This window comes from Prunus persica, chromosome G3 (genome assembly GCF_000346465.2).
Source record: "Prunus persica cultivar Lovell chromosome G3, Prunus_persica_NCBIv2, whole genome shotgun sequence".
Lineage (NCBI taxonomy): Eukaryota > Viridiplantae > Streptophyta > Magnoliopsida > Rosales > Rosaceae > Prunus > Prunus persica.
In genome coordinates, this window is record NC_034011.1 from 6,403,983 (window position 1) to 6,426,737 (window position 22,755).

Here is a 22,755-nt window from a genome sequence, read left to right on the forward strand (position 1 = left end):
CAACAAAACATGCAATGACTAGAATTCTTTAAAACAATAATATAGATTCTAAGTTAGACATTATAATTTCAAAGATATTTCTTAAATTAACCAATAATTTGTATTTCGGTGTATTTAAAGGTACAATTGACAAGGTCTTGTCTTTCACAAGTCCACTGATTTTACTTTACGGAGTTTCTCCGATGCTGATTTGATTGGTTCCGTCAATGATCGATGGTCTACCACTAGTGCTTGTATCTTTTTCGGGCATAATCTTCTCACATGGACTGCTAAGAAATAGTCTATTATTTCTCGATCTAACACTAAAGCCAAATATCGCGCTCTTGCCCATACTACCCCTGAAATCCGCTAGTTTGGGTTCTTGTTTCGTGAACTTGGCATTCGTCTTCGTTCAGCCACTACAAGAAAAAAGGTCAGTAATGGCTAATTTCCTGGTGACCAAGTGAATAATAGTCAAAAATACTGAAAATTTAATGACTAATAATATTATTTAGTCACAAATATTATTGGCTCTTACTTTTTAATTTTTAATGACTAAATTTGCTACCAACTAGTGACTACTTTAAATGTGGTCACGAAAAACAGCCTAAATTAGTGACCATTTGGCCTCTTTGCTGTCATTTGAGCTTGATTTCAATTTCGTGTCGTTCGATTAGCCCCGTCTTGTGCTCAGGTCAGGTGAAGAACTTTGGTTTGTACGATTGGGTACAGAAATTTCTCGCTGATTTTCAATGAACAGCTCAAAGATCGCTCAGGTTTTTCATTGTGGTTATCGGTTATTCTTTTACTTTTGATCTTGCTTTCTTTTAGGAATCTGAGTTTGATTTCAGTTTTAGCACAAGTTTTCAAATCTTAGCAATGGATAGGTTGGGGTTTCGAAAACCGATAGATGGATGGGTGGGTTAGGGTTTCTAAAATTGAGAGAAGGAGGGGTATGATAGCTATGAAATTATGCTAAAATTATGTGATGTGATTTCTATTTTGGGTTGTGATTCCCAAAAGCTTGATGCTCTAACTTCCTAATTGGTGCTGCAGATGTTTCGATTTTGAGAAACGACCTTGAGCTAGTGAGATCCTATTCTGAAAGCAACTTTTGAGACCATGAACTCCTCTGGTAAGAAATCTTGGATCTCTGGCTGTTTGGTTTTCATCTTCACTTAGTCTTATTGGTGAGCTTATGCTCTCTGACTGTTTGATTCTTGCACTAATTATTGATTTTTTTTTTTTTTTATCTAATGCTTTGTGTGGTGTGTGCAGCCGTATTTTGTCTGTTTAATATATTAAGCCGTTTAATTCACATGCCTATATTTATCCCTTTACTATTTTGAGTCAAATTCCAAAGTGGAATCGAAAGGGAAAAAACTTTATTGAAGTAAAAACTTTATTGAAGCAGGACTTTTATATGTGATGTATTTTCATCTAGCAGTGGACTTGTGATAATTTAGCTGCAGGTGACTTATTATTTTTATTATGTTTTTCCTGTCAGCTTGGTGAAATCATTTAAACGTACATCTGATTACTGGCCAATCGATATATTTGTCAATCTCTATTTATCCTCATGTAAGTAAATTTTAATCATATTAACAGAGTAGAGTTAAAAAAAATCCAACTGTGCTCTTATACCCTTTTCACACTTTCATGCGACTTCTCTTGTTATATGAGACTTGTATTTCATTATTTAGTTGCACTGATTTTGTAATGACCCAAACCTAAAAGTCATTTTTACTTAGTAATTTATTATGCGGAAAGACAATTTTGCTCTTGCAATAAATTATGAACAAAAAGTTGACTTTTTGACTGAAAAGAAATTTGACAATTCCACATACACCGTTGCGTAGAGCACGACGCTGTCCCTCTCTCCCTCTCTCTCTCTCTCTCTCTCCCTCTCCCTCTCCCGCTGTCCTCCAGCCGTCACCTTCCAAGCACCATAACTCCCTCCACCGACCACCTCCACCCCTGCCGTCGGCGCCAATAGAACCAGCTCGGTTCCGTCTTCAAGCCCCGACCACTCTCCGCTGCCAGCCGTCGCTGTAGTCGCCGGAATCCGTCCAAAAACGAGTCGGTTTTGTCAAAACTTCCAACCGTTCGTTCTCCTTCAATTCTCCTCCAAATTTGTCGAGTAACGTATGGATTTCTACCTATTTTCTGTGCTCTAGCTGATGGTTGGGTAGGTTTGCATTGATTTTCACCGTAGCTAGCTCAGTTTTCAAATTGGAATTCGGCCGACTTTCGGCCTCCGTGTTCGGCCACTTCCGGTCAGTTTTTGGGGTTGGTCCAAGAACAAAAGTGGTTCCAAATATGGTGTTATACCTAAGATAGGAGTTTGGAGCCTTGGTTTTGAGATTTTCGGGTGATGCGTAATCGCTTTGGACACCCATCGATGTCGACGCGTGCGGCGGCGCGTGGGCGAGTGTAGTGCAGTGACACTGTGTCTGGATACCGTTTGAGCCTCGAACGGATTGTGCGATTATCGGGCTCAATACTGTTGAGCCGTTGGATCGTAATCAGTTTTAGATATGTTATTCGAGATAATTTTAGAAACGTGTAGGATTCGACGGATTGTGAATCGGAGTCCCGGATACTCCGAAAACGCGAACCCTAGGGCGAGGGTTTAGAAATTATGCGATTACAGGATTGTGATCAATCCGACCGTCCGATCGACACCAATACCCTCGGGACATGTCCTAAATATATTGGACCTTCTAGCGGCATCCGGATCATATTGTGAGGTCATGGACCCGTGGGGTTCCGGATTGACTTTTTGTACTTTAGCGCTATTTGAGTCCCAAGATACCGCTAAACTACCCCACGTGGAAGGAAAGCTTTTCTGGGCATAGGGATTACTTTAAATTGATGCACGTACTTTTAGGAGCCGGGGGTAGGGTTTTTAATTTAATACTATATTGTATTAATAGACTATTATGGTCATTGAATCAGGCACCGGGGCACCAGTTGACCCGCAGGAGGGATCTTCAAGAGGTCCAGCGAGCTCAGACTATCAGTGAGTGGACTCTTTGTTTTAAGAAATGAATTTAAGCAGTTCAGTTTCAGTTATCAGCTGTTTTATTCTATAAAATATTTTATGTTGCATGCTGCCGAGTGAAATTTCCTTTAAAGCTTATAGGAACGGATATTCTCGTTAATTATCAGATAAATGGCAGCAGAATTTAAAAGGTTACAGAAAGTGAATTATTCAACAGTTTTGCTTCAGAAACTTTATATTTTCTTCAATCACCTTATACCTAGTTATTAAATGTTGCCTTCGGATTATATTTGTTGCCTTCGGTTTAGTCAGCATGCTTGACAGTAGCCCCACGAGTTCCTTGGTACTCGAACTCGTGTGGAGCGAGTAATGCGGATAAAGATGGACTACGGTTCCCTGAATCCTGCGAGTTACGGCTCAGACTGACCTCGTGTCACTGAGACCTGCGAATATGTGTCACCCATGGTGATGCAAGGCATTGACGGATATAAGGATTTGACGGAAATAAGGGTACACCTAGGTGATAGTTTTCAACTGTTTTCAAATGTATAGTTATATACATGCATTGACTTCAGAAATAAAGAAAATAAGCTAGTTTGTATAACTGTTTTTACAGTGGGGTTAGTATGTTCATATGGTATTTTTTAAACTTTGGTTTTGGGTTCACTCATCCTTTTTGTTGTTTTGCGCCCCCAGGTAGTAGACGTGCACAGGAATCCACCACCGGGCCACTTCCCATCTTCCGTGCCTTTCTTCTGATGTAGGATTTTGTTTTGTAAAAAGATTCACTCTTTTGTAAATTTAGTAGACGCTCTGATGTTTTGTCCTAGATTAAGATTTGAACTGTTGGAATGTATATATACATATGTTGGCAGCTGGTTGTATATATGTATACTTGTTTGGCAGGTGAAAATGTTTTGGTATTAAGCCAGTTACAAGGGAAACTCTGCCGGTTTTTTGGTAGAAGTCAACCTTGTTATTTTATCGTGTTTTGTATAGAAGGGCAAATAGGTCATTTGTGCCCGACATTTGCCAGATGTCGGACACGCACAGGGTCTGACTCGGATTCCAAAGCGGAATTTGGAACGGGTCCTGTCAGATTTCTCTATTTTTGGTTATTAATTTAAGATTGCTGACTTTGTACATTGCTGTTTAGTGGTAACAACATTGGTTTCTCTACTCATGGCCTGACTAAACTTAAAATCTTGTCTTATGTTCATTTTAAGCAGTGATGAGTATTAATTTAAAGGATTTACCAGTGGAGAACAGTTAAAGGATCAGGATACTACTCAGACAAATTTGACTCTTCTTGCTAGTTTGGCTCGGCAGGGAAGAATGTTTCTTAACCTTTCACTCTCTAAGCTAGAAATTCATGAAGAGGTACGAATCTCTTTGGTTTATTTCATTATTTCACATTTGACTATTTTGGTTTGATCTTCATCAAGATCTTGCTACCTTCATTTCCATAGTATCTATCATGACACTTTGCCACAGTTTTTTAAGGGCCTTAATATCACAACATGGCATAAAAAATTCTTCACAACAAGCATTTCAAACATATTATGGTGCAACAGCAAACCCTTCAATCCGAGCAACCTGTAAGAGTTATGTGGCCTAGCTTAAGATAGTTATAGTTTTACTTTACTATCTTTCTTTCTGGGTCTAGAGGGAGAGGGTTAGATGTTGATTTTACACCTTATATGTATGCTTTATTTATGTTGGACAGAGCTTCTAATTTATTTTGTTGCTAATGATATTTGTTTCTTTATTTCAATAGTGGAATACTGGTTTTGATTGTAATTAATGCATTTTCGTGATACTTTTAGTCACTTTGCCAAATGGAGCATGAAAATGTCAAATTCCTTAATGCTAAAAGAGATCTCAGTGATGAAAATGTCTCTTCATATGAGAAACAGCCGAAATTTTATGAACAATTGCACCGCGATGTCTCATTGTAAGTTGCTTTACATTTTTGCCACCATTTCTTTTCATTTTTTAATTCATGAGTTGGTAGGTCAGTAATTTAATCACGTGACACACTTTTAGTGACCAAAAATGTGTTTCAGTGATGAAATTGTAAGCTATTTAGTGACCAAAGTTGAAGTCACTAATAGCTTTTTCGTTAAGTGACCAAACAGAGCAACTGACTAATTCTTTGGGTTGTAATGACCAATACTTGTAGTTGGTAACTAAATAGAATTTGTAACGAGCTTCTAGTGACCACCCAGTGACCACCAATATTTGGACACTGATTGTATTTAGTGACCAAAAGCGATACTTTTTGTGACCAATTTGTTGGCCACTAATAAACGTTTTTCTTGTAGTGAGCACCATGCATATATGTTGATAATCTTTCAGCCATCTATATGGCTGCCAACCCTATCTTCCATGCTCGCTCTCGTCATATCGAGATCGGCTATCACTTTGTTCGTGAATTAGTTGCTTGATTTCAGCTTCACTTAGGAGATAAAAAGACATCAAATTTTTTTAATTTTTGAATACGAGGCTGTTTGGAGGATGCTTCGACCAAGCAAACAAGAAAAGAATAAGGAAACATGGTAGGGGAAAGAAAAAGTAAGGAATTAAAAGAGAAAAAACAAACAAGTTAGGGAAGAGATAAATTCTATTCGTGTTGATTGGCAAGTGTGTGTTTGTTGTCGTCGTGGTGCCTGAATTGACTTACAAGCATTCTTCATCAGCCTCAACATTACAAAATTATCTGGGGAGAATGAGAATGACTACAACAATTCCCAACACTACCTTGCTATCATTCGCATTAAAAGATTTATTCCTTTTCCCTTTCTTTTTTCTTCCATTAGAAATCCATTTCTAGAGCAAACAAATGGCTGAAGCACTTATTTCCGTGCTCCTAGAACAGTTGGCCTCAATCATTCAAAAAACAAGTAGAACAAGAGGTCAGACTAGTTGTTGATGTTAAGAAAGAAGTGGCAAAACTCACCAGCAATTTCAAAGCGATTCAAGTTGTGCTCGAGAATGCAGAGGAGAGGCAAATGAAAGAGGTGGACGTGAGATACTGGCTGGATAGTTTGAAGGATGTATCCTACGAGATGGATGACGTGTTGGATGAGTGGAGTACTGAAATCCTGAAACAACATATTCAGAAAGAAGAAGCTGGTAATGCTAGTAGTACTAGTACTACCAAGAAGGTATGTTTCTACATTCTTGCCCCTTGGTTTTGTTTTGGCCAAGTCAGTCAAGTAATTCTTCGTCGTGACATTGCTATGAAGATAAAACAACTAAATGAAAGATTAGCTCTGATTGCTAGTGAAAGGCAAAACTATAACTTTCAATACATGAAAAGAGGAATTGAAGAAATTGAACGACAAAAAAGTTCTTCTTTCGTTGATAAGACATTTGGTCGAGTCGACGAAAAAGAAATATTAGTAAAAAAGTTGCTGAGTGTGAGTGGTCAAGGAGGGGCAACCTGCCTTGTCATCCCTATTATAGGGATGGGAGGAATTGGCAAGACAACTCTTGCCCAACTTGCCTATAAGAGCAAGTCCAGCGGTAGAGGCTGGCCCAGGCAAAAGGCAAAAAGGAGCCCGAGTCCAGCTCCAGCGCAAGCAATCCAGCCCGGGCAAGCTGCGGGTCCCACGAGCCCGGGCAGGCCCAAGGGCGAAATCAGACTGGGCTCGAGCCCGAGTTGAGCTGACGTCACGATGACGTCAGCGCACTAAAATCAAATTATGTCAGCTCCAACGGCTACTGCCACGTGTCGTCACCGGGTGGCTCCGATTGGATTTTTTTCAGAAATCCTACGGTTCTCATTTTTTTGGCCAAAAAAATTTAAAAAAATCCAAAAAAATTCGAAAAAATTCTGAAATTTTTTTTAAAAAAATACCAAAAATGTATGTATTTTTTCCCTATAAATACCTAACCATTTTATCTACTTTCAACACCAAATCTTCATACAATTTCTTCTCCATACAATATTTTCTACTCTCCACTCACATAATTCATTTTCCACACCAAATCTTTTTATCTGGAATAAGACACGTGGCAACCGAGATTCACATCCGAAAATCTTATCCGAAAATTTAATTAAAAAGATTATCAAAATTAATGATTTAAAATATAAAAAAATAGGAAATAAAGTACAATGAATAGTAATTGCCCTAGACTTTGCCCTTGTGGGTGGAACCACAAATGGCAAGGCTGACACTATTCACGTGAATAGTGTCAGCCCTTGCTTGCCCTAGCTTGCCCTTGCCTTAGACTTTGCCCTAAGGGGTGGAGTTGCTCTAATGATGAAAAGGTTCAAGCCCATTTCGATAATAAAATATGGGTCTGTGTGTCAGATCCTTTTGATTAGATTAAAATTGCCAAAGCCATCATTGATGGTCTGAAAAAAGGGAATTCCCCAGCTTCAAATGAGTTGCAAATTCTCTTGCAATTTATACATGAGTCCGTTAAGGGCAAGAAGTTTTTTCTTGTCCTAGATGATGTGTGGAACCAAGACTATAGAAAGTGGGAACAATTAAAGCTACCTTTACAAAACGGGGCTATGGGTAGTAGAATATTGGTGACCACACGAAAAGAGGAAGTTGCGAGGATGGTGGGAGCATCCACTGATATGATCAATTTGAAGGTGTTGAGGGAAGAAAATTGTTGGGTATTGTTCTATCACATTGCACTGGCTGATAGAGAAAAAAATGAGTCTAAAGGGTTAGAATTTATTGGCAAAGAGATTGTAAAAAAGTGTAAAGGTCTGTCTCTTGCTGCTAAGGCATTGGGTGGTCTCATGCGCTACAAGGAAACGAGGAAACAATGGGAAGATGTTTTGAATAGTAAGATATCGAATGTAGACGAGATTGAGGAACAAGTTTTCCAACCTCTATTATTAAGTTATTATGATTTGACCCCGACAATCAAACGTTGTCTTTTGTATTGTGTTATTTTCCCAAAAGATTATAACATTGTCAAAGATGAGTTGATTGAGTTGTGGATGACACAAAATTTTCTTAATTCAATCATAAACAAAGAAAAAGAAGCGGTATGCGAAATGTACTTTGATAACTTAGTAATGCGCTCTTTCTTTCAAGAATTTGAGAAAGATGATCTTGGAAATATAACGGGGTGCAAGATGCATGATGTTATGCATGACTTTCTACAATTTCTAACTGAGAATGAATGCTTTGTTTTGGAGGCTGAGGGTGGTAATAATAATAAGACAATAATGGAGTTTAATGGAGATAATAAGGTTCGTCATTTGACATTAATGTTTGCACCCGAAGGTCCACTAATTCCAAGTTCCTTGTGCAACTCAAAGATTACTAGTTTTGGTCGAGAGTTAATTTCACAAGTAAAATGCCTTAGAACGTTGAATCTGAGTCGTAACTCCTTGGAAAAAGTTCCAAATGAGGTTGGAGAATTGGCACATTTGAGGTATTTTGATTTATCTTATAATGTTGGTTTGATGAAATTGCCTGACACCGTGTGTAATTTAATCAATCTGCAAACCTTGAGACTCATTAGCTGCTGGGCACTTGAAAGATTACCTGAAGGCATGGGAAAGCTGATTAACTTGCAGCATCTTCATGTTATGAATTGTTATAATCTAAAGTTGCCCAAGGAGATCGCAAGGTTAACAAGTCTACGAACGCTAGAATACATTCGCATCCACGGCGATGATGACGTTGATAACAACAAAGAAGCATTATTCGAGTTAAGTGATTTGATAAACATGGACCAGCTTCGTGGGAGTTTTCTAATAGAATTTAAGAAGGATCTGAAGGATGCGAGGCAAGCCGAGAAAGCGCATTTGGTGAACAAAAATTGCCTTGTCAGTCTGGAATTGAGTTTCTTCTCTGACATGTGGCAGTCCAATCCCATCCACGAAGAAACACTAAATGCCTTACAACCATTTCCAAATCTGGAATCCTTATCTATCCTAAGATACAATAGCACCATACTTCAGCCCCATTGGATGACGTCGTTAAACAAATTGAGAAGCCTTCAACTGTTGTAAAAGAATAAACATGTGGAGCCCACTAACTATTCATTACTGTTCATTACTGTTCATTTGGCGGCTTGATAGAGTTTTCATTACTGTTCATTTGGCGGCTTTGATAGAGTTTGTCTGTCACGGGTGAACAGTGATGAATAGTGATGAATAGTGATTATTTCAGCCTATAAATAAGAAGAGAAACGGAAAGAAGAAGAGAAGAAAAAAGGAGAAAGGAAGAGAAGGAAGAAAGAGGAAAGAGAGAGCAGAGAGAAATTCTCCTAGAGAGAAAATTCAGTGAGCCACATATATTGTAAACACTAAACTTGTAGCCCTATTATTTTACATAGTGGAAAAGTTACTGCTGCTGCTCTCCGAGGACGTAGGCATAGCCGAACCTCGTTAAATGCTGTGTCTCATCTACTTTACGTGCAGCTCTGAATTATCACACATATCCCAGGTTATTTTATAACACGTTATCAGCACGAGAAGCTCTCAGGTATAATTTTTGTGCTGCACTATTATTTATAATACTAACCATTATGTTGATGTAAAGAAGAAAAGCCAACGCATCTAGCTTTCTACTAATATATATATATATGAAAAGTTGATGGTAATATAATATACTATATTTATCTGCTTTTCTATTACTAACCATTAACAAAAATGGACCCTTGGTAATACTAAACATATTATCAGTGGGAGACCGTTACTAATACTAACAATTTAATTTATGAATTTAAATTACCGCACATTTACATTTATTTAAAAGGGTGGTGCGGGTTTATCGTCCACGCCTTTACGTTCATTTAAAAGTATGGAGCAGAATTAGTGCCCATACACGCACGTTTAATTTATGAATTTAAATTACCGCACATTTACATTTATTTAAAAGGGTGGTGCGGGTTTATCGTCCACGCCTTTACTTTTATTTAAAGTGTGGTGCGGGTTTTATCGTCCATACCAGTAATTTATTTACCAGCAATTTATTTTATGGACTAAATGTGCTGTATGATGATTTTTTTTATAGTATGCAGATCAGGACCAGCAATTCCTTGATCCTCATCATACAATTACATCAGGACTTGAAGATCCTTGATGATGATATTGATATGAGAGCTGGCAGTCTCTCCGGTACTATACTTGTAAACATGTGATTGGACTTAAAGGTCCTTGATCCCTGACATGTGAATAAGGACCTGGGGTTCCTTAATGATGTAATAGTACCGTATTGGTTCATAGTGCCGTACACATGGATGATAACTGTACTGGCAGATGTACTGTACACATGAATAGATATGTATTCATGACTTGATGAACAGTACTATTCACATGAATAGTGACGTATGCATAAATATGAGCCATGGATGATAACTGTACTGGCAGATGTACTGTACACATGAATAGATATGTATTCATGACTTGATGAACAGTACTATTCACATGAATAGTGACGTATGCATAAATATGAACCATTTTGGGTAAACCGTCACTATATACAAAAGGGAACCTGCAGTTTCATGGTGCCGTACACATTGATGATAACTGTACTGGCAGATGAATAGATACGTATTCATGACTTGATGAATAGTACTATTCACATGAATAGTGACGTATGCATAAATATGAACCATTTTGGGTAAACCGTCACTATATACAAAAGGGAACCTGCAGTTCCTTAAACTCATGGATGAGAAATTAAATGAGATGCCAGAAGTTCCTCAAAATATGGACAATTATGTAAGGGCTTGAAGTCCCGGAATATGTACAGAAAATTGTAAAAATGTCCATACCATGAGAATATGTGGCTTTGGCCTGAAGTTCAAAATTTAAGAGTATTGAGAACCTGAAGTTCCAACAATTAAATGGACAACCCTTGAGGTATTATTGCAAATTGTGGTACACCACATATTTCTTTGGCATAAGAAGATGATGAATTTAATAAAGTTCGATTCTGTTATAATCGACACCTCAAGGAAGAAATATATTTTGTGAATTCCGGTTGTTAAGAATACACCGCGAAATGAATAATATCAATATAAACCTCAAATAATGAATTGAGGCTCCCCACATATTTTATTATACCTGGGCCGGAAGCCCATGGATCCAAATATATGAGAGATCCTGAACTTGAAGTTGTGGGTATATAGTAGTTAATGCTCTTCACTACTATATTGCGATATTATCGTGGCTTTTACTCAATTCATATTTCATGTCCATTTGAAAAGGGCAAATAAATTCTGAGTTTGTGCCCAGGCCAAAAGTTCCGAGCTACCATGCAATTTGGGAGAGACAATGTGGTTATTTGAACCTATAAGGCACAAGGTTCCAAACCGTCATTTTGAAAAGACGTAAAAACCACAGGTGCAAGTTTAAGAATGTGCGCAATTATTATTACAGAAACATACAACAGATAGATTTTTTCCACCTGCAATGAAGGTGCAGGCCCTGTAAAATCTATAAAATTACATTATGTTCTGGAAGCCTCTGAAGGAAGAGGACGGCGCCTCTTAAGCTTAGCCATGAGCTTCTCGTGGTCTCCCAAAATTCTTTCATTGGAGACCTGCAGCATGTCTAGCCTTCTCAGTGTATCAACTGAGTACGAACTCACCAGTTTCAACAAGGAATTATTCTCTCCTTTAAGTTTCTCAACCTCCTGTTGAGACTCATGAAGCATTCTTTGGAGAGACGAATTTTCAGTTGTCAGCTTCTCAACCTCGTTTGCTCTAACACGCAAACGATCAGCCATGTTAGAAACAGAAACAGCACTCTGAATGCTAAAAGCCATTGAGTCATCCATAGCCTCTTCCTCAGACCTCCCTGTTAACAGCATTTCATCCATTGGAGTAATGAAATTCCTAGCTACTATGACAGCAGTAGCATCATTCATCATCACAGAATCATTAACTGTGAGATGACGATTTTGGGATACAAAGGATGGACGCCAAACTTTGGCGTCACTGTTTGCTGTTGGAGCATCATTTAAATTGAAATAATTTGGGCAGGAAGAAGAGGAAGCCATTTTTGAGAAGGTTTCGAAGAAAGTCTTAGGAAAACTAAAGTTTCAGAAAATGAAGAAATTTGAGTTGAAACGCAGTTGCTCCAATCAAGTTTTACAAAGGCCATATCTATAGGAGGAAATATGGCTACTGTTTTTCAGGACCCCAATATCTTCTCGAATCCCCATATTATCTTTTTCTTTCCTAGAGTCCAAAACTTCACGTGGCCTCTAATAATGCATGTCGGCACTTTCGGCGTTTTCAAGCATTATTTTCAAAGCCGATCTTGCTTTACGGATTTCACGGAGCTACTTTTTCAAAAGCATCCCGAGAATCTCGCACTTTTTCAACAGCATCCCGAGAATCTCGCAATTTTCCTATAGTTAATTTGAAATTCACCGGTTCTACCTATTCATTGTATTTGTGTATAAATGTGTTACTAACGAAATTTTCTTTGCAGAAGACATCCAGTTTACTCCATACCTAGTGATGCGATATCTACTTGTTTTTCTTATCAGTAAGCACTTAATATGCCTGAGAAGCAAGACTATCTCTGATCATCCATTCAGGAAGCAAGACTATCTCTGATCATGTTTCTGCAAGATCAGGGAATTGTAAAGGCGGCCTTATGCTCTAATCTCCTGAGGTCCTTCTAGACTAGGAGATATGAGAGCTTATTGTCTGCTCCCACCAGCTTCCTTCCCTGATTGCTTACCTTCTCTTGCAATCAATATCACATTATTTTTGCATTTTTTCTCTTTTTATAACTCTCTGTTCATAAGAGATTTTATTTCTTTAGAATGAACATCTGAAGAATGAATCCATGAAGTAATCCTAACTATGAGGGTTATTTGTTTTGACAGAGGCAAAAGAGTTGTGATTTTTGCTCTTGCAGGATATAACTAGATCATCAAGCGCTACATTATATTTACTGGGCTGATATGAGCTTGAATGATACTTGAGAAAAGTTTCTCCCACCTAAGGATGTAAGCAATACTTGTGTTATTTTATGCTTATATACCTATTTGATATTTTATCTTGAAAGGTAACCAAATGGGGAGATAAGTCCGTTCCAAAAGAATGACTTGTATGTATCCATGAATTATTAATGCAAATTTTACAGATTGCAAGTTGGATACATTGATAATACACTGCACAGATTAAAAGTCCCATAAGAACATAACATGGGTATAGCAGTGATCAATATGATGCACGCCTGTTGCGTAGCAAATGATGTGGATTGAAGTCCCAAATGGACAATCCTTTGACATGTCAATATTGATATTATGCACGCCTAATGCGTAGCAAATTATATGGGTTAAAGTCCCATAATATGGGTTAAAGTCCCAGAAATTAATTGACATGTATGTATTAATCTGTGGCATGCCTGCAGCATGACAGATATATGGGTTCTCAATGTTCCAACTCCCTAAGTAGAGATTATCCACGCCCTACTACTAAATAACGCTCCAATGGAGGTTATAATCCATATTCTCACATAATAAAAGCCCCATGAAGTGGCTTGGGTACCCAAAGGCAAATAAATGCTTATAATTCATGCATGCGCATGCACATGAGAATGGTGGGATCATGAATTGATGAATGACAATTTTTGGTTTTGGAGTAGCTACTCAAATCATCAATGGGCTGTGTTGATTGGAACCACGTTCAATTATTAAATGTCGACAATATCATTGGCCAAAATGGAATGAGGCAATTCCATTATAGATGAGAATGAACGTGAAAGAACAAACCCACAGTACGAACCCTAAAAGATGTTAATATTAAAAGTTATACTTGGGTGTTCGGAATAAAAAGGGAATATACCTACTTTGTATGACACAATGTTTTTGACATAAACAAGGGATGTTGGGTTTTCTCCATATTTATAGATTCAATTGTGCCCCTTTATTGCACATTTACGGAGACCAACATGTTATCTTTAAGGGTTATTAAATGCACAGAGCATATCACCTGAAGTGATTCCCTAAAGATGTATAAATAGCTGGGTTAAAGCTATATAATGTGTCATAGAGTTTAATCCCTTTAAACAAAATCCTTGAAAGGATTGAAATTGCATGAAGCAAGTCTGTGGACATGTGCCTGACGCACGAAATCTGTACTCAATATTAATGTACATAAATTGCCTCAGTGAGTATATTGATTATAATGTGTTTGCAACACATTAAAGCTTCTTAAGAATTCCAGAAATATTTGTCTCGACTTAAAGATCGAGCATTATGCCAACGAGATACTTGCTTGTACTAAGAAAGTATTGAAGCATTTTTATGAGGATTATCCGTTGGGCACTTTAAGGATTTTCCGGAAGTATGTTGGACCGGACATCATATTTTCCAGATAAGGCTCAACTCCATCACCATCATTTTGGGATGATGTGAGGTATATTTGATGCTATTTCCGCATAACACCATGTATGGGCATATTCTTTCAAGTGAACTTATAAATAGCCCAAGCGTTATTAGATATGCGTACTCTGAAAATTTCTATGATTTACATAGAGATAGCTCACTGAAAATATATTTACTATATGAATTGTTGGTGGCTACATCATCCACTCACTCCGAAAGATTCTCAATCCAAAAGATAGTCATGATTCACTGGAAATATATTTACTATATGAATTGTTGGTGGCTACATCATCCACTCACTCCGAAAGATTCTCAATCCAAAAGATAGTCATGAAGACATCAGGGGGAGATATTAATCAGGGGGAGCATCCAGAAGTATGCTATACAGATTGTTGTACTCTTCTTTCCATCAGTTCTCTACCTTACTAGGTTTTCTCCAAGCAAGTCTTTAATGATACAACCGACATATCATTAGTGGTCTCCAAGGGGGAGTGTTGTAAAAGAATAAACATGTGGAGCCCACTAACTATTCATTACTGTTCATTACTGTTCATTTGGCGGCTTGATAGAGTTTTCATTACTGTTCATAACTGTTCATTTGGCGGCTTTGATAGAGTTTGTCTGTCACGGGTGAACAGTGATGAATAGTGATTATTTCAGCCTATAAATAAGAAGAGAAACGGAAAGAAGAAGAGAAGAAAAAAGGAGAAATGAAGAGAAGGAAGAAAGAGGAAAGAGAGAGCAGAGAGAAATTCTCCTAGAGAGAAAATTCAGTGAGCCACATATATTGTAAACACTAAACTTGTAGCCCTATTATTTTACATAGTGGAAAAGTTACTGCTGCTGCTCTCCGAGGACGTAGGCATAGCCGAACCTCGTTAAATGCTGTGTCTCATCTACTTTACGTGCAGCTCTGAATTATCACACATATCCCAGGTTATTTTATAACATCAACTTGAATATTGCCACTTTTTTGTTGAGTGTGTGTCTCTTTTGGGGAGATTGGAGTCCCTTGAAGTACTCATCATTGAAAATTGGTGGAGTGTGAAAAAGGTAGGAGTTGAGTTTTTGGGAATAGATGGAACAATAGAAACGCAAACATCCTCATCACCACTTATTTTATTCCCAAGTTTGAAAACACTTGAATTCAACGTGTTGCCGAAGTGGGAAGAGTGGGAAGGAATGACAGGATGGAGTGAAGAAGAGGATTCTCATAAGACAATTACAATAATGCCCTACCTTTCTTCCTTACTAATTTTTGATTGCGGAGTACTTATAACGCTGCCCAACTTCTTACGAAATACACCACTGAAGGAGTTGGTCATCGATGGTAACTACTTATTGTACTCTTCAGCACCAGTTGCACAAGGTTGCCGAAAAGGCAAAGGAGAGTGGCCCAAGATTTCTCACATCCCAAACATCGAAGTTCATAAAGAATTTGTACAAAAAGACGGAGTTTACCAAATTGATGATGATGAGATGCCAAGTGCCGCTTTCACCTCTTGTTCTGGTAATGTCTATTAAGATTTCATTTTGTTAATGTCTATCTATATTATTCATTTATCATCACAAATTTTCTTCTTTTCTTTATGTTTGTTTTTTCTTTGGGAAAATTCCATGTCTATTTATTTAAATACCAAACTGATGATGGTGGGGAATATAAAGTGGTTGGATAATGTTTTTATTTTTATTTTTATATTTTGCAAATATTTTTTAAAAGGATATATAAAAAAATTTAATGGTTTGAAATTCATTGGGTTATGTAGGTATTAAAACATTTCTCTAAAATTGTCTTGGGCTATAAATCCTCTATGTACCGACACCCCCATTTTCAAATTTCAGGTATTTATTACACTGCTTATACGATGAATGTTGTGTAGAAATTATATCTATTTTATCTACACTAACGGAAGCGGAAGAAGGTTTTGATTTTCTTATGTTAGTAGTTGAAGGTATTTTCTGGCATGCAAAGAGGGAAGTCCTATTTGAATTCACACTTTGTAGATAACTTGTCATGCGAGTACGTTGTACAGTAGGGAAAATAATTATAATATCTGATATGTAAACATATAGAGATAATTGTTATATTTACAGAATTCTGAAAATAAAACTTCATTATAAATTCGAAATAAATACAAGTAAATAATGATAAGGAAAATTAAGAATACTTTACAGATGATCGAGTCTAGAACTTGATTCTATCTCCTTAAGACGAAATTGCGTCCTTATATATGCTTTTAGGATTTGTTTGACAAACGTCTCCCAATATACAACGATCTACTTCTTGTTGAAGTAGCACTACAGTCCCCAAGAAAAGCGAACTCAAACTTGTGTATGAATTCTCGCTTACTAACTCACTATATGTCTAAAAATATAATGCTATGAATGCTCTAAAAACTACTATTGTTGGATGAAAATTGGATGAATGAAATGTTGTAGGACCTTCTCTATTTATAGGCAGCAAGGCCTCTGTTCAGAAAAGATGTGATTGAAAAATATCAACAAATGTGTCTTTTCATGTTGCATTCATAAACCAAGAAGTGCAATGTTTCAAACAATGCAACTTAAGTCAAGAAGTGCAATGTTTCAATTTCTATGAAATAATGCAACTTAAGCCCAGAAATGTAATGTTTCAATTTCTATGAAACAATGCAAGTAGGAGGTGCTCTTTTTCCTTTGGCGGATTTTCCTCCTTTTTTGGGGGTTTTTTATGCTAAAGGTTTTTTATAGAGGCCCAAACTTGCACATCCTTTTGTTTTCTTCTCAGTGTATTATGCTATCTGGTTATTGAATGAAATTCCTTTTCATCAAAAAAAAAAAAAAAAAAAACATAACTATTCCCAATTAATATATACCAATTCATAAAAAATCACACTTAAAGTCACGAATTCCACAATTTAATTCCTATTCAGTTATTAAAATATTAAATATAAATATTATAATTTTCTAACACAAATTGCAAGTTCTACATCTTCTTGTGGTGTTAAAGCAAATGCTCTTCGAGAGTTGACACATAAGACAGCTACAATTAGCTTCTCTTTCAAGGCACGTTGCTCAGCAGCACAACCAACTTTTATTGATTTATGCATGTTGCTTTAAAATACTATTTAATCACCAGTAAAATAATCAACGCCTGTACTATTTAATGAGGCATATTTTACAGAAGCACGTTGTATAAAAGGAAAATGCTAGATTTATCATATTTTTATACCATATTTTATATTATTTTTTTAATAGAGGTGAGCTCCATTGTATTGGTGGGTTCTACCTTCATTAGAGAGGTAATACACAGTATGATATAAAAATATGATAAATCTAATATTACCCTATATAAAATTGTATATTTTTTGTATTATTCACAACAAGTAAATATAAACAAAGAACACTTTTTTTTTTTTTAGCATGAATATTTTTTTTCGTCTTCCAAAGAGGCGAGCTACGATTTTGGACCATCCTATTCGGATCAGCCATTATATTTCTCTTGTGTTATAAAGAAGTGAAGCCCACATAGATAAAGTTATAGGGCATTAGTCAAAAGATAGAGATATAGCTAGAGGGTATTAGTCAAAAGATGGGATAATGATGTTGGGGAGAAATCATTATGTCTCCCTTAAAGGCAATTTGCTTTGTCTATAAATAGACATTATATTTGCTTGTAAACATACGGAAGAGAGAAAGAGAAAGAGTGAGAGTCAGAGATAAGAGAAAGAGTGGAGTCTATCTGAGGAGAAATTCTGTCAGTGTAAACACCACAAAGAGAAATATAATTCCACTCCCAATATTACAGTGGTACTTCTCATCCTTTGATTATTCTAGTTTTATAACACGTTATCAGCACGAAAGTCTCTCCTTTTTATTTCTGAATTTTTCCCAACTCAACACTATGTGGTTATTTCTCTGTCTCCTCTCTGTCATATGTCTACTCTCACTTTACTACTACGACGACATGCAAACTTTCTTTTTTGTGTTCTCACAATTTCTATGTTGTTTCATCCATGCTTGTTTAATTTACTTCTTTGTAACGTAATTTGGAATGACGTGGTTTTTATACCCAGTCTTGTTATTTTATGGTGGTGTAATTTTTTTTTTTTTATCCATCGCGTTGTAACACAAATTATTATAATAAAATGATGGTGTGATCTTAAAACCCATCTATTATATCTTGAATAGTGGCGCAGTTATATTGCCCACAATATATGATATATTATGCACTTCATATACATTAGGTGGAGGTTTTTATCCCCACATTTATTTTATTTATGGTATGGAGCAGAATTATTGCTCATACAACAGTATGTATTTAAAAGGGTGGCACGAGTTTATTGTCCATGCCTTTACTTTTGTTTAAAAGTATGGAGCAGAATTAGTGCCCATACAAGCACATTTACTCTTACTTAAAGTATGATGTGGAATTAACCCTCATACTTTATGAATTTACTTTACTGCACATTTACTTTTATTAAAAGTATGATGTGGAATTAACCCTCATACTTTATGAATTTACTTTACCGCATATTTACTTTTATTTAAAGTATGGTGCGGAATTAACGTCCATACAGCAAGCAATTTACTTTATGAATTTACTTTACCGCACATTTAATTTTATTTAAGGTATGGTGCGGGTTTATCGTCCATACCAGCAAATTCATAGCACTTTATTTTTATCATCAATTAATATACCTGAATAATGAGGGCCTGAAATTCCTATTAATAAGTGGCTTAATGTCCCAGATCTCGAGCCTAAAGTTTCGGATGGCAAATTTGGCAAAACTAGAGTTTGCTGCCTTGGACCTTTCCGGGGACAACTATTTATCATGGGTCCTGGATGCCAAAATTCATCTACGAGCCAACGGCCTCGGACAAACAATTGTAGATGAGAATGATGCTTCGCCTGAAGAGAATGCGAAGGCCATGATCTTTCTTCGCCGCCACATCCATGAAGCGCTGAAGAGCGAATATGTGATGGTTGATGAACCGATGGTTCTATGGAAAGCTCTAGGTGAAAGATACGATCACCAGAGGATGGTGACTCTCCCAAGAGCTAGATACGAATGGACTCACTTGAGATTTCAAGATTTCAAGTCAGTGTCCGAATATAACTCTGCTATGCACAGAATTACCTCATTGATGAGGCTATGTGGGGAAAATATATCTGAGGAGGATATGCTCGAAAAAAACTCTGAGCACTTTTCATGCTTCAAATGTCCTCCATCAGCAGCAATACAGACATAGCGATTTCAAGAAGTACTCGAAACTTGTATCTTGCCTCTTGTTAGCTGAGCAGAATAATGAGCTCTTATTAAAGAATCACCAATCTCGCCCAACAGGCTCAGCACCACTTCCTGAAATAAATGCTGCATCTCAGGAAGTGAATGCCACTTCATCTCGTGGTAGTATCCACAAACGTGGCAAGGAGGCAAGCGTGGCCGCTGGCAAGGAAGCAGAAGAGATCGTGGTGCTCGTTCAGAGGGTTTAGGTCCAAGGAGCGGTCCATCCACGAATGGCAAAAATACATCTCGTAATAAGGGAAAGGCACAGATGAGCCATGTGCCTAGAAATGTTGAAAGCACTTGTCACAGATGTGGTGCAAAGGGACATTGGGTACGCGCATGTCGTACGCCCAAGCATTTGGCGGATCTCTATCAAGCTTCACTTAAGAACAGGAAAGGGGAGATAAATTACATTGATCATGCTCCACCAGCCACAGATGGCTCATCAGAAATATCGCGTCAGCTAAACAAGACGCATCTGGATGTTTCTAACTTTGTTACTGAAAGAGGGAATGAAGCTTCTGAGTTTGAATTAGATTAAATTCCTTAATGTACTATTTGTATTAGCTGAAGTGTTGTTTAATTTTTCATTTCAATCCAATAAAAGTGGTAATGTTTTCTTCTTTATTGATTCAACTTATTTGAAGGCATGGATGTAAATTATGGATGCCCTCAAAACAAAGGCTATGGCAAAGATATTTGTCTCGTAGACAGCGCGGCTACTCATACGATCCTTCAAGATCGGAAGTATTTCTCAAAATTAATGCTTACAAAAGCAAAGGTAACAACCATATCAGGTCCTGCAGATCTGATTGAAGGCTCAGAAATACCCAAATTATGCTACCAAATGGAACAATACTGTCCATCCAGATGCTTTGTATTCATCTAACTTCAGAAGGAATCTATTGAGTTTCAAAGATATATGTTTGAATGGCTACCATGTTGAAACAAAGAAAAAGGAAAACATGGAATATCTTTGCATTACCTCCAGTGATACCCAAAAGCGTATACTGGAGAGGCTTTGTACGCTCTCATCAGGGTTGTATTATACAACCATACGGACAATTGAGGCACATAGTGTCATGGACCAAGAGTCCATTGACTCAAATGCTTTTAAGCTTTGGCATGACAGGTTGGGTCATCCTGGATCCACCATGATGCGCAGAATCATCACCAACTCTAAAGGACATCCCTTGTTGACTAAACACATTATGTTATCAAGTGACATCTTTTGCCAAGCTTGATCACAAGGGAAGTTGGTGATCAGAACATCACAACCAAAGGTTGATGTTGAGTCTCCATCATTTTTGCAGAGAATTCAAGGGGACATTTGTGGACCTATTCATCCCCCATGTGGACCATTTCGGTTCTTTATGGTCTTGGTAGACGCATCTACCCGATGGTCACATGTTTGTCTTTTGTCTACTCGGAATATGGCATTTACTAGACTTTTGGCTCAGATAATTAAATTACAAGCCCAATTCCCAGATTATCCCATTAAGTCAATCAGACTCGATAATGCTGGTGAATTTACATCTCAAACTTTTGTTGACTACTGCATGTCACTAGGCATTGACATTGAACACCCTGTTCCCCGTGTGCATACTCAAAATGGCTTGGCAGAAGCTTTAATTAAGCGCCTTCAGTTGATAGCATGCACTTTGCTAATGAAAACAAAGTTGCCAGTTTCTGCTTGGGGATATGCCATTTTACATGCAGCATCACTTGTGCGATTGAGGCCTGTCGCCAACAATCAATATTCTCCAATACAACTCGTATTGGGGAATCAACCAAACATTTCACATTTAAGAATTTTTGGGTGTGCGGTATATGTGCCCATTGCACCACCGCAACGTACTAAGATGGGCCATCAACACAGATTGGGAATTTATGTTGGTTTTTATTCACCATCTATCATCAGATATCTGAAACCCCTGATGGGTGATATTTTTACCGCACGGTTTGTGGATTGTCATTTTGATGAGACAATTTTCCCATCATTAGGTGGAGAAAAATCTGTGTCTAAAGAACAAGGCAAACTCATTCCTGAAGAACGACATGAATTATCATGGAATGTATCCACATTGTCTCATCTCGATCTTCATACTGCTCAATGCGAAGACAAAGTGAGAAGGATCTTTCACCTCCAAAGTATTGCAAATCAAATGCCAGATGCATTTAATGATGCAGCAAAGGTGACAAAATCTCATATCCCAGCTGCAAATGCACCCGCACGAATTGATGTCCATAATAGACAAGGCAATGTGCCAGCAAATGGTTCCTTTGTTGCACGCCTGAAGCATGGCAGACCACTAGGCTCAAAGGATTCAGTTCCTCGAAAGAGGAAGTTGATGGACAATTCATAATTCAAATGCCCCTAAAGAGGGACAGGTACTTCCTGAAAAGGAAAACGTCATTGGTGAGACAAGTGCCCCTGGAGTGGTAACTGTACCTGAAAGTCAAGAAATCTCCATAAATTATGTGTCCACTGATGAATTATGGAGTAGAAATGAGATGATCATCGATGATATATTTGCATTCTCAGTGGCTGCTGAGATCATAAAAGATGATGATATTGAGCCGTGCTCTATTAATGAATGTACACAGAGGCAAGATTAGCCTAAGTGGAAAGATGCAATCCAGGCAGAATTAAATTCTTTGAAAAAAAGGAGTGTTTTTGGACATATTGTTCCAACTCCACCCAATGTGAACCCTGTAGGTTACAAATGGGTATTTACAAGAAAGCACAATGAGAAAAATGAGATCTCAAGGTATAAAGCGCGACTCGTTGCGCAAGGTTTTTCATAAAGGCCTGGAATTGATTATGTGGAAACGTACTCTCCAGTAATGGACACAATTACATTCCGTTACTTAATAAGTTTGGCGGTTTCAGAAAAACTTGAAATGAGACTCATGGATGTCATTACTGCATATCTGTATGGAGAATTGGATACAGATATATACATGAAAGTTCCAGAAGGATTCAAGCTGCCTAAAGTAGCCAGAAATAAACCACGGGGCATGTTCTCAGTTAAATTGAGACGATCATTATATGGGCTAAAACAATCTGGACGAATGTGGTACAATCGTCTCAGTAAGTATTTACTGAAGGAAGGATACACAAATGATCCTATTTGCCCATGTGTGTTTATTAAGAAATCAGAGTCTG

General features: G+C 37.4%; 2 long non-coding RNA genes and 1 pseudogene across 5 annotated transcripts; all 3 read left to right on the forward strand.

The window, feature by feature from the left end:
* LOC18781589 lies at positions 567-4,802 on the forward strand. Of its 4 annotated transcripts, none has more exons than XR_002270794.1 (4): positions 567-755; positions 1,036-1,560; positions 4,213-4,363; positions 4,478-4,802. It is a non-coding gene; the product is annotated as an uncharacterized LOC18781589 (long non-coding RNA). The 4 variants fall into 4 exon arrangements; XR_002270795.1 differs by having other exon boundaries at positions 1,036-1,114; positions 1,487-1,560; positions 4,213-4,802; XR_002270793.1 differs by having other exon boundaries at positions 4,213-4,802.
* Positions 4,822-8,972, forward strand: LOC18781890 (annotated as a pseudogene).
* Positions 15,577-16,483, forward strand: LOC109948249. Its single transcript, XR_002270852.1, has 2 exons — positions 15,577-15,826; positions 16,083-16,483. It is a non-coding gene; the product is annotated as an uncharacterized LOC109948249 (long non-coding RNA).